The sequence below is a fragment of the Lissotriton vulgaris genome, chromosome 7, assembly GCF_964263255.1.
Source record: "Lissotriton vulgaris chromosome 7, aLisVul1.2, whole genome shotgun sequence".
NCBI lineage: Eukaryota > Metazoa > Chordata > Amphibia > Caudata > Salamandridae > Lissotriton > Lissotriton vulgaris.
In genome coordinates, this window is record NC_141695.1 from 131,789,394 (window position 1) to 131,802,912 (window position 13,519).

Genomic DNA, 13,519 nt, shown 5'->3' on the forward strand with positions numbered 1-13,519 from the left:
TCACCCTCAAAGGGCATTTAGTTTCTGAAGACTGTGCTTCTCTTGCTCTCCCAAAATGCACTCTGCCTCATGGCCTGTGTCTGTGTTTCACCAGAAGCACGTGCGGCACACCGGCTTGGCTTTGGACGGCTTTCATCCTCTCCGAATTGGTCTGCAAGAATCATGAGATGCCGGCCAGTAGTACATTACGGAGAATAACGCGAGTCTAGGTGGAAAAAATACCTAAATACGTCAAGGCAGGGAGGAGGCGTTGGCTGCTCTCAAGCCAAGCGTCATGATTTGGTTAAGGCCCTACTCTATTCTCGGTTCACTTGGCTGTGTTACCCTCTAAGCAATTCTAAGAGGATGGCAGTGACTCTTTCATGAGACTGCAGACACTGGAAAGGACCTCACTTCCTATAGCATAGACATAGCTACCAAGGTTTCAGACTGTGTATGTGTGACATTTCCATTGACTATGAGTGACACTTTCTTGCAGGCACAATCAAGCAGTGAAGACGAGGGAAACATATATAAATATCAGAAACTACACCCATTTGATCAACAGGAAACTCTAAGATCTTAAAATTGCTGCAAAGCACCCGAAATGGAAGGGCACAAGGCTAGTGCCCTTATGTAGGGGTGCTGCCTGGAGGCTGAGCATTGGTGTAGCCAGGCCACAGGTTAATGGGTTTTGAGGGAAGGGGGAGGTGTGAGAAAGCTCTATACACATAGCTGCCAGGTATTTAGATTGTGTGACATTTGCATGGTTTCAGTGCACTTATGAGTGACACTCAACTGCCAAATGTGTGACACTTAGTGTGACATTTTCTCACAATTAAAGCCAAGCAATGAAGTGCATGGAAAGAGATAAATATTAGAAATTACACCCGTTTGATCAATGAGAAGCCTTTAAATATCCTGAAACTGCTTTAAACCCCTTAAAATGGGAGGATAAGAAACTGAAACAAAACGCTTTTGTTCCCAGAAGATAAAGTAAATAAATCATCATAAAACGTCTCGCAACCTCGTGCCATTTTATTATGCCCTAACAGTCACACTCGCACGTCATTGCATTTTATTGCCTAACAGGTAAGCATATGCTATGGAGATCAAATGAACACGGGCCAGATATTGTACAAACATAAGCAAAATCACCAAGAGCAGAACAATATGTTTCCCTTTATCTGTACATACTTCAAACAACACGCATAAATAGAAAGCACTTTTAAATGTGTTCTAGAGCAGATCCATGACTAATACTTAAAGTAAACAAATACAGAAATGGCATGTTACAAATGAATAAATACATTTTGTTTTCTGTTCTATTTGGTTCACGTCCAAGCACTCGCAGACTTTTGAAACAACAAGTACACTTCTCTTAGAAAAGTGTCAACACTAGGCAGAGTACTTGACTAACCTAACTGCTGCCATTGCAGCTGATCCAGCGGGCCAGAGGAAATTCTGTCTCGTAAGCACATCTCTACACCACGATACTCACCATTATTCACAATTTCAACACTAGGCCCATAAATGACTGAGACATGAATTGACCAACTAAATCATGTGACCTAATTAATCAAACCACTTAATTGAACATTTAATTAAGACAAAACCTAGGCAATGGATTAACTGATGGTAACTTAATACGAAATAACTAAGACCATCTTCTCATTTCAAAATCTATTTATTATCTTTATTTATCAAGCAAAGAACATTATTCAAAGTATTAATTCTTTAATTTGCATATAATAAGCATAATTTTATTTAGCAAGGCACATTAGACTGTCAGTTCAAATCAAATTAGCACGAGAAATGTTTAAGCAAATTGAATCTCATTCCCTAAACCCTATTTCCCTGACTTAACTAAATGAAACCTAAGGGGAAAAATGTAAAGTTCAAAGTTGTCTTACGTGAGTCAGAAGTCCGACAGCATCTCACGAGTACAGGAACGAGCCAACAAAGCTCCCCCCAAGGGACCAAGTTTTATACCTTTTCTCTATCTAATACTAGCTAAAAGAATACAAATAACAGACCATCTCGCAAAATGATTGGTCGTCAAGCGTCAGTCCATGAAGTCATCGCCTTCTCATTCAAAATCATATTTTTTAAAAGCGGCCTTGTCCATTGTCTACGTGTGACACTAGCTCTTCTGAAGAGCTTCGCAACATTTAATTAAATAACAGTTTGTTGCTTCCTCAGCTCAAGCTTTTCTGCCGCTATGTCCTGTCCTTGGCAATGAAAGTTATACAATGCTAGGCACATCCTGCACAGTTCTGTTTCCACGTATTTGTTTTTAGAAGATTATGAACAAAACACTTTTCATTCATTCTTTGCTGTGCATGGCCCATCTCGACAGGACTTCGGGGACATCCATTTTAGAACAGGCCACAGGCCTCTTTTACCGAGACTCTAGTATGCAAGGAAACACAAGACATTAATTAATTCGAGTAATGATAATTATTCTGTTACCCACCCCCTTCACTAATGTTAACCCATTAGTCTATGTTACCTAGCTTTAAGCACAAGAAATAAACATACTCTGTCACATAAAAGACACAACAAGAACGAGAGCACATTTAAAAATAAGCACATGCTATTATTTTAATCAGCCGCAGTTAATGTTGACAAAACAAAAAGACAAAGTTAATATATTATTCCAACGTACTGACAAATGCAACAAGAACACATATTAATAATCCTGCATGTTTATGAAGGTGCACATTATTCTAGGTTGAATTAATACAAAAACATGCAACACTCATTAATATTATTATTTCATTATGGAAGTTGAAATCTGCGAACAAAAATACAATTAATTCTAAAAGTTCGCTTCATCAACTCCCTCATCTGGTGATTTCAAAATCACCAAACAAAACCCCAAAATTTTACCAAAATTTTAACTTTTGAAATCGTCACGTTATGAACACTCTCTGTGTTAGTAAATCTATACTCCTGTCTCAGCAGTTTGTCTAGAACTCTCATATTGAACCCTACGAAATTCTTCCATTTCTATATCCTTCTCCTGAGCTTTTCTGAGTTTATAAATTCTTCTTTTTTTCCTCATTTGCTTCTTTCTCTTGTGAATCATGCAACTGATTTTTAACAAAAGTGTTACTATAACAATGATTATTACAGGATAAAGTACCCAATGATTGAACTGTCAATTTCAGCAAACCATTTCCTAATTGCCTCAAATCTTTTGCTCAAACGTTGTGAGAAATTGTCACTTTCCATGGGTTCTATTTCTGAGTGAAATTCAGTAATATTCTTTATAAGCAACTCTATGTTCTGGCTTTTGTCTGGGATATAAGTGCAGCAATGCTGAACATGCAAAATCCCACAGACTCTTCCCTCTTTTGCTAGGAGAATGTCTAAAGCAAGACGGTTCTGCATAACCATGCTTCTGGTGGCAATGAGTTCAGTGTTAACTAATTGGAAACCACTTGCAGTATCAGTGGACAATCTGTCAACAATTGTGGAAACCTTTCTAATTTTAATTGCATTCATAGTTATTCCCACCATAGGAATTATTGCACCAAATATATTGCCCATGATTTTAGAGAAGCTTTCTCTCTTGTACCTGTTCAGATGCTTGCCAATTTCAAATGAACCTTCTCCATTTCTGTCCACATGAAAATATTTTGGAAAGACTAGACCAAGGGAGCATGTCCCATAACAATGGTCTGGGAGACTAAAATATGCTTTGTTCCCACAAACAAAATAAATTCCAGGGAAAATTGGATCCTTACCACCTTTAAATCCCCAACGCCCTACAATACGATAAGTGTCCTCACATTGGCTAGCACCGACAAAATAATTTGTTATAAAGCGTGTTGTCTCTTCTAATACAGAATTTCCCACTAACAGGATCATCTATGTGAATAGCAGCATATCTATTTTCACCATTGAGCTTCTCGTCCTCGAGCTGCCAAAACTTGGATTTAGTCTGTTTCAGCATCTCATTTCTTTTGTAAATCGCCCTTCTTTCCTCAACCTACTTGAGAAAAGACCTTTCTTCATCTCTCATTTTGCAGGTTAAATTGTTTTTGTAAGTATACTCGTAGGTGAGTTCATTAGTTACCAAAAAGAATTCCCTCATCTGTTTAGCAGGTCTAACTTTGTTTAGACTATGTACAACTTTCAGATTTGCAAAAATTTCATCAAAGTCTGAGTAATAGTACTCCAGACGAACTGTTTGATAGAACAAGCTAGCTATAACACTGCATGTTATTCCATAAGTAAGGGGAAGCATGTTATATTTGACCCCTTCTGAAACTGAAGTAGGAAGCTTTACACAAATATAACAGTCCTTGACATCCATGTCCCTTACATACTCTGACAAAAGTCTTGAAAAAGAATTAGTAGAAAAATCACCAACAGATCTATCTTGGTGGATCTCTGGCTTGTGATCAATAACCCTGTTAGTTTTGCCTGCAACATCATGAGCAGCTTGTTTAGATTCAGCTTTGCTTGTCATGTTTACCTTATAATCCTCCTTGTCTATACCAAGAGGAAAAATAACTGCCAAAATTAACCAAACTAAAATGATTAAAATCACACAAATAGAAGACATTTTACAACATCTCCTGAGGATAGCACATCTTGAATTGTCAGTATTAGGCATTTTTTTTTTTTTTTTACTCAAACAAAAATTTAAAAATAATTAAAAAATAGTAGTAGTACTAAAAACACCTCCCCTTTTTAAATTTTTCTTTTAGTAACCCTCTAACAGCTTTTCTTTGACCTTGCGTCTTACATAAAAGTGTTTCCACCTAACACAATTTCTTCGACCTTGTGTCACCTAACACAATTTCTTCAGCCTTATGCCAAAAATAAACCTCAACTTAAAGAAAATTAGTTCTAATCATTGTCACTGTTTTCTTCTAGATCTTCCTGACTACTACTACTAATCTCCACTACTGGTGGGATTATAATGTAGGCCCACTCAGGAGACTTGTACTTTTGATTTGGCCTCAATGGTCTTTTGCCCCTTCTTCTAATTACTTCAATTTTCTTTCCTGCTTGATCTTTTTTGTCTGATTCACTTTTCTGACTTGATATCTCATTAATCTGCTCCTTTGATTTGTTCACCAATTTGAACTTTAGATTTTCTTTCGCCCACATATCACCTTTTCTCAAGAGTTTCTTCTTAGGCTTGGTTTCGTTACATTCAGCTTTCCAAGCTCTTTTTCTGAATTTTCTTATTTCAGACTCTTCATCACTTTCGTCCGAGTCAGTTTCAGAGATTTCAATTCTATATCTAGGAACTTCTTTACTCAGCAGCTTCACTCCGTTAGGAACAACATCTCTGTAGCTGGTACTTGGTAATTCGTCCTCCTCCTCTTCTGGAATTACTTCTAACTTCCCAGTTTCAGAATTTTAATTCCTGCTTTCAGAGCTTTCAATCTGCTTTTCAATACTCTCCTGATCTTGATTCTCTTCTGACACAGTTTCTTTTTCAGTTTCTTTTTCTAGAACATTTTCATCATTTTCTGAATCTAGAATCACAATCTCTAGATCTTTTTCATTCGATGCCTGATTCGTATCAGAATCTTCCAGATGTCGACCTTCTTGTCGATCTTCAGAATCTGGATTTTCAGGTTCTTCTTCAGAGTCTGAATCAGTTGTTGTGTCGTCACTATCCTCATCAGGATTATCAGGAGGTGGTACACAAATGGTATGACTCGCATGCACCCACCTCTTCAGACCTTTGCATTTAACTGCATTTGTTGTGACTAGTATCACCTGTCTTGCTTTTTGCCACCTGGGTACTAAACAGTTTCTTCTCCGATGAACTTTTGTTCTGACCCAGTCTCCTGGCAATAGATCATGAGCCTGCTCCTTTTCTTTTGAAATCACATCTGTTCCCACCTGATGGAATACAGAAGTTACCACGTCAGATAACTGTTTGCAATACTCTATAATTGCACTTTCATTTATTGTTAACAATTTTGCAACTGGTATTAAAGCCTGTCTCATTACTCTTCCCATGAGTATATCATGAGGGCTAAGACCTGTCTTTTTATCTGGTGTGCTCCTCAAAGACATCAAAACAAGTGGAAGTGCATCTCTCCACTTCATCCCTGTAGCTAGGCACATTTTTCCAATTCTATTTTTAATTGTGCCATTATTTGCTCAACCACGCCTGATGCTTCTGGTCTGTATGCGCAATGTAACTTTTGCTTTATACTGAAGGCCTCACACATTAATTTTAGCACTCTGTTTTCAAAGTGTGTGCCACGATCACTTTCAATGGTTACTGGAAATCCGTACCTTGGTATGATCTCCCTTAAGAAAACTTTTGCCACAGTAACTGAGTCATTGTGACGAGTTGGGAACGCTTCCACCCATCTTGAAAACAGACAGACAATAACAAGGACATATCTTAGCTTGTTATGGGGCGGCATGTCAATGAAATCCATTTGCAACCTGGTAAAAGGACCACCCTCCCGTCCTATGGTTCCCATGCTCACAACTGTTTTTCTGTTTGGATTGATTTGCTGGCAGACCAAACATCTTTGGCAAAGTGACTCCGCAATAATCCTACATTTTGGATTATACCAAGTCTCCCTGAACATTCAAATCATTGAATCTCTACCTAAATGACCTGGACCATGGTACATCCGTGCCATGTCAGCAATCATGCAATTGGGCATAACAGGTCTGCCATCTTTGTAAACCCAAATGTAATCTTCCTCCCTCTGTCTGCAACCTTCTTTTAGCCATGTGTTCTTCTCCTCATCATTTGCCTCATCTTGTAAATCTTTTACTCCCTGCCATGTTTCAACCACAGATATTAGCATGAGAGAGTTCATAACATGATCATTGTCTTTTTCTCGATTATTTGAAAGATTGTTTTTTGCACAGTAATGTGCAGTTTCGTCTGCAAAGGTATTGCCTTTAGTAATATAGTCCTCACCCTTCTTGTGTGCTCCACATTTGACAACAGCTATTTTCTCAGGTAATTGAATGCCATCGATCAGTCTTTTGATCAATTTTTCATTTCTGATTGGTGTTCCCGCAGAAGTCAAATAACCTCTTTGAGACCAGAGCTGGCCATAGTCATGGACTACGCCATATCCATACTGACTATCAGTCACTATGGTAACCTTTTTTCCTTTTGCTCTTTCACATGCACAAATTAAACCAATTAATTCTGCCACTTGAGCTGAACGAATTCCTTCAAGAGTTGAACCTTCAACTATTTCTGCAACTGTGCAAACTGAATATGCTGCTCTCAGAATGCCTTCGTCTGTTCTTAGACAGGAGCCATCAACAAAGTAAACAATGTCTGACTCTGGTAAAGGCACATTTTTAATGTCTCCTCTAGGTTTAGTACAGTATTCCAAAACATCCAAGCACTCATGATCGACATCAGCTTCATTACCGATTTCAGTAACCACACTATCCGGCAAAAGTGTAAAGGGATTAAGATTAACACACCTTGCAATAGATACATTATCTAATCCCAAAATAACTTTTTCATATTTGGTCAATCTGTTACTCGACAGGTGCTGTGTTTTACTTCTGGTAAGAAGAGTTTCAACTGATTGAGGTACATATACTTTTACAGGAAACCCCATTATGATTCCTTCACTTTGCTCAAGGCTTACACTTGTCGCAGCCACTGCTTTTAAGCAACCTGGCAATGCTTTCGCAACAGGATCAAGAACAGCTGAAAAGTAAGCTATTGGCTTTCTCATTTTTCTATGTTTCTGAATTAGAACTGATAATGCACAACCTTCCCTTTCACTGCAGTACAGCTCAAACTCCTTATCATAGTCTGGCATCCCCAAAGCTGGAGCTTCACACAGACTTCTCTTTAGTTTTTCAAAAGCCTCTAATTCTGTTTTTGTCAAAGTAATTGGGTCTTTAATGTCTGTTTTTGTCAGCCTTTGTAGTGGTTTCGCAATTACTGAAAACCCACAAACCCATTGGCGACAATAACCAACCATTCCTAGAAACATTCTGATCTGTCTTTGTGTTGTTGGAGGTTGTATTGCTCGAATCATTTTTATTCTTTCAATTGTCACTTGTCTGATTCCTTTTGCAATTCTGTGACCAAGGTATTTTACCTCTTGTTTGCAAAACTGTAGTTTCGCAGGTGGCACTTTATGTCCCTCATCTGCTAATCGATTCAAAAGTGTAATGGTGTCTGTCACACAATTTTCTCGTGTTTTTGCAGCCACAAGGAGGTCATCAATGTACTGGACCAATGTTGACTTACCAGGCAATTCTAAATGTTCCAGGGACTTCTTTAACAACTGATTAAAGATAGATGGACTCTCAGTATACCCTTGAGGGATACAACACCATGCTAAAATGCGTTCCTGGAATCTGAATGCAAAAATTTGTTGGCTTTCTGGATGCAGTGGAACTGTAAAGAAGGCATTACATAGGTCAATGACCGTATACCATTCTGCATCATGTGGAATCTGATATAGAATTACCGCTGGGTTTGGTACAACTGGACAGCAAGGAACAACGATTTGGTTAACCTTTCTCAGGTCCTGAACTATTCTGTAAGTACCGTTTGGCTTTTTGATTCCCATAATGGGTGAATTACATGGGCTGCTCTCAATTTCACCCCCTTTTGTAACTCAATTTCTTTTAAAACACCTTGCTTAATGAATTTTTCAATCACAGAAATGACACCCTCAATAGTTTCAGCTTTCATTTTGTACTGGGGAATGTTTGGAAAATATATCCCTTGCTTTACAGTAATCTTTACTGGGTCCACATGTTTCATTAAACCCATTTCATCACCAGTTAAATCCCAAATATTCGGATTAACTGCCTCTTTCAATTCTTCAGGTAAATTGTTTTTATCAAAAGCAGGAAACATTGTGTTTTCTTCTTCAACCATTAGCATTGTTAATTTATACAGACCATCTTCTTCTAAGGTCTGAAGCTCAATACCATCCGGTGAGCAATATATTTTACAGTTCATTTTACACAACAAATCCCGACCTAATAGGTTAACGGGACTGCTGTTACAGACAACAAATCTGTGTTTGTCTTTGTAATTTCCAATTTCTAAATTAACTGGTTTTGTCAAATCTGTCTTTATTTATTGATTAGCTACACCTACAACCTGGATTGTCTCACCCGAGAGAGGAAGATGTTCAATTTCCACTGATCTAACAGTAGAACGGGTAGCACCAGTGTCCACAAGAAAAGTGACATCTACATCATTCACTTTACCATTTACAAATGGACCTGACTGATCTACCTCAAGAGTGGCTCCAAGCACACACTCTTCCTCCTCTCTCAGGCACTGTCATGAGTAATCTTCTGAATCACTGCTCTCATTTTCTTTTAGCCAAAATTGTTGAGAGACATTCAACACATTCACTCTTTGCGATCTGTTTACCTGCTCAGCTCCGCAGAATCCCGTCTCAGGACTGAATCTCTGTGCATTCATACAATTTGGTAGAGGTGGCTGTGGAATTTGGCTCTGCTGATTCAATTGGCTCTGCTGATTCACTAACTGTCGCTGTAGCTGTTGCTGCTGACTTATTTCATTTAACTGTCGCTGTAGCTGTTGCTGCTGATTTATCTCACTCTGCATCTGTGGATTTAATGATGAATTTTTTTAATTTCTGGGCGGATTCTTACACTCTCGCTTCCAGTGTCCAATCTCACAGCAATTAAAACATGGGAGCTTTTGTTTAATCTCTTCAATATTTACATTAAATTTTGGTTTATTTACAAAGTTTCCCTTGAATTTACCTTGATTCTGCTGGACATTTTTATTTTCTAAGGTTGCTATTTGCTGTTCAGCTACCTTCACTTGTGCCCATATTGCCTTTTCTTTAAGCTTCTTCTGCTTAGCATCTATCTCATCAATGCAGTATTTTGCTTTTCTCAGGATATCATCAACTGAAAGTGATTGCCAGCCGACAATTCCGTCTCTAATCATTTCTCCAATTTCAGGTCTTAAGCCATAAACAAATCTGTAAATGAAGTGGCTCGTATCCTTTTCACCTAATTTTTCATAGCCACTGTATTGTTTAAATACCAGGAGTAATCTTTCATAAAAGGAATGAACTGATTCTTTTGGTTCTTGGTTTGTTCTGTCTATTTTAACCCAATCAACTTCTTTTGGAGGAATCTTGTTTTTCAGACACACAATTACTTTGTCATAGAAATCCATGACATCAGCTGAAGGAGCACCTGTTATTTTATGTCGAGCTGGTTCTTCTCTGGGCCAACTAACAGAAATTTTACATTCTGTCCAAAGATCTGATGGAACAACAATGTCAAAGAAACCATCAAGATCAATCCACAGAACTTTTGAAACTTTTATAAATCTGTCTACCTGACGAGACCATTCTACTGGCTTTTCTCTCAGCCGAGGGAAATCATTCGTAAAGAGTAAAATGTCCTTTCTTGTCCATGGAACATGAACATACCCTCCGCTAGCTATTTCCCTCATAGGAAATTCATTTATGACTTCTCCTCTTTCTCTCTTTTCTTCCTCTCTTTTCTTTGTCCATTTAACTCTCCATTTACTTAATTCACCTAATCTTTTTAGAAACACAATTAACTCTTTTACATGGGTTATCCTGCCTGTGGTATTCAGGTTCTCAATGTCTTTCTCAGAAAAATCCACTCTGTAATGTTTTTGCAATTGCTTCTGTCGACTTAAATCAATATCTAATTCAGCAGCCACTTCTTCAAATTGATTAAGCAAAAGGGGGTGGTGATGGACAGAGTTTCTGAATTAAGCAGAATACTCTCACCCAGTCAAGAGATCAGGGCTAGATCCAACACCGTTTTTTAGCTCACTGCACCATCCCAGCTCAGTACCTGGCTATATGCAAATTAGTCTGTCCCTGGCCCAGTGCATCATGGGAACAGGGCAGACCAAACTACCAAGCCAATTCTTTCACTGGGAAGGAAACAAGCTTCCGGGGACCGGTTTCTGGCATTACAGCCGTCTTCGGCCCAGCTTGCTTGAATCCTGATGGTGCAATGAGCAAGGGACTCACGTCTGAGTATACCCTTCCAAGCTTATGGTGGACAAAACAATTAAGCAAAAGGGGGTGGTGATGGACAGAGTTACTGAATTAAGCAGAATACTCTCACCCAGTCAAGAGATCAGGGCTTGATCCAACACCGTTTTTTAGCTCACTGCACCATCCCAGCTCAGAACCTGGCTATATGCAAATTAGTCTGTCCCTGGCCCAGTGCATCATGGGAACAGGGCAGACCAAACTACCAAGCCAATTCTTTCACTGGGAAATAAACAAGCTTCCGGGGACCGGTTTCTGGCATTACAGCCGTCTTCGGCCCGGCTTGCTTTAATCCTGATGGTGCAATGAGCAAGGGACTCACGTGTGAGTATACCCTTCCACGCTTATGTCGGACAAAACAATTAAGCAAAAGGGGGTGGTGATGGACAGAGTTTCTGAATTAAGCAGAATTCTCTCACCCAGTCAAGAGATCAGGGCTTGATCCAACACCGTTTTTTAGCTCACTGCACCATCCCAGCTCAGAACCTGGCTATATGCAAATTAGTCTGTCCCTGGCTCAGTGCATCATGGGAACAGGGCAGACCAAAGTACCAAGCCAATTCTTTCACTGGGAAGGAAACAAGCTTCCGGGGACCGGTTCCTGGCATTACAGCCGTCTTCGGCCCGGCTTGCTTGAATCCTGATGGTGCAATGAGCAAGGGACTCACGTCTGAGTATACCCTTCCACGCTTATGGTAGACAAAACAATTAAGCAAAAGGGGGTGGTGATGGACAGAGTTTCTGAATTAAGCAGAATACTCTCACCCAGTCAAGAGATCAGGGCTTGATCCAACACTGTTTTTTAGCTCACTGCACCATCCCAGCTCAGAACCTGGCTATATGCAAATTAGTCTGTCCCTTGCCCAGTCCATCACGGGAACAGGGCAGACCAAACTACCAAGCCAATTCTTTCACTGGGAAGGAAACAAGCTTCCGGGGACCGGTTTCTGGCATTACAGCCATCTTCGGCCCGGCTTGCTTGAATCCTGATGGTTCAATGAGCAAGGGACTTACGTCTGAGTATACCCTTCCACGCTTATGGTGGACAAAACAATTAAGCAAAAGGGGGTGGTGAGGGACAGAGTTTCTGAATTAAGCAGAATACTCTCACCCAGTCAAGAGATCAGGGCTTGATCCAACACCGTTTTTTAGCTCACTGCACCATCCCAGCTCAGAACCTGGCTATATGCAAATTAGTCTGTCCCTGGACCAGTGCATCATGGGAACAGGGCAGACCAAACTACCAAGCCAATTCTTTCACTGGGAAGGAAACAAGCTTCCGAGGACCGGTTTCTGGCATTACAGCCGTCTTCGGCCCGGCTTGCTTGAATCCTGATGGTGCAATGAGCAAGGGACTCACGTCTGAGTGTACCCTTCCACGCTTATGGTGGACAAAACAATTAAGCAAAAGGGGGTGGTGATGGACAGAGTTTCTGAATTAAGCAGAATACTCTCACCCAGTCAAGAGATCAGGGCTTGATCCAACACTGTTTTTTTAGCTCACCACACCATCCCAGCTCAGAACCTGGCTATATGCAAATTAGTCTGTCCCTGGCCCAGTGCATCATGGGAACAGGGCAGACCAAACTACCAAGCCAATTCTTTCACTGGGAAGGAAACAAGCTTCCGGGGACCGGTTTCTGGCATTACAGCCGTCTTCGGCCCGGCTTGCTTGAATCCTGATGGTGCAATGAGCAAGGGACTCACTTCTGAGTATACCATTCCACGCTTATGGTGGACAAAACAATTAAGCAAAAGGGGTCAGTGCGCTTACTGTGACGTACGTTAACCAATCGCAGCGCGAACCCTTTGATGTATACTGCCGCTGCAGCTTAGCTGTCTCTGCTCCACAAACTCACCCCTCCTTCACAAAATATTTTCACAGCGCCATTTTAAAACAATTCTTTTCAATGAATTTCAGTTAATAACTACGGAAAAACAAACCATTTGTCTGTTTCGCTAAAGAAAGTGATAGTTTTACCAAACATTCAAGTTTTCACTCTTGTGAAATAGACGACGCTATTTTCACAAAATCAATTTTACGCATTCAAACGGAAAACCCTGTCCATGTATACATGAAATCTTTGGCAGGACTCAAACCAACCAGTAGAAATCCACAATCACCATGAAGAATAGACGACGCTACCTTACCCTTCACTCAAGCTCGGAAAAATCTGACTACTCTTTTCACAGCAAGTTTTAAAACGGGCTCCTAGTCCCTATACTCAGAGCTACAATTTCATAAGCAAACCTCACTATACATACAACCTGTCATACCTAAAAATCCCTAAACTTGTGCTGTACGTCCACAACACTAGTGATATATTAAATATCACCAATTTAAAACAGAACAAATCAACTGTGTAACTTCACCTTTCACACTACTCTGCCGGCACATAACCAGGATTTTTCTCACTGCTGGAAAAAACCTTTCGACAACATATAACAACTAGACAAACCTTAACATGTGTTAAACATGTATCCCATGTCAGTTACCATAGTTACCAAACTATGCTACC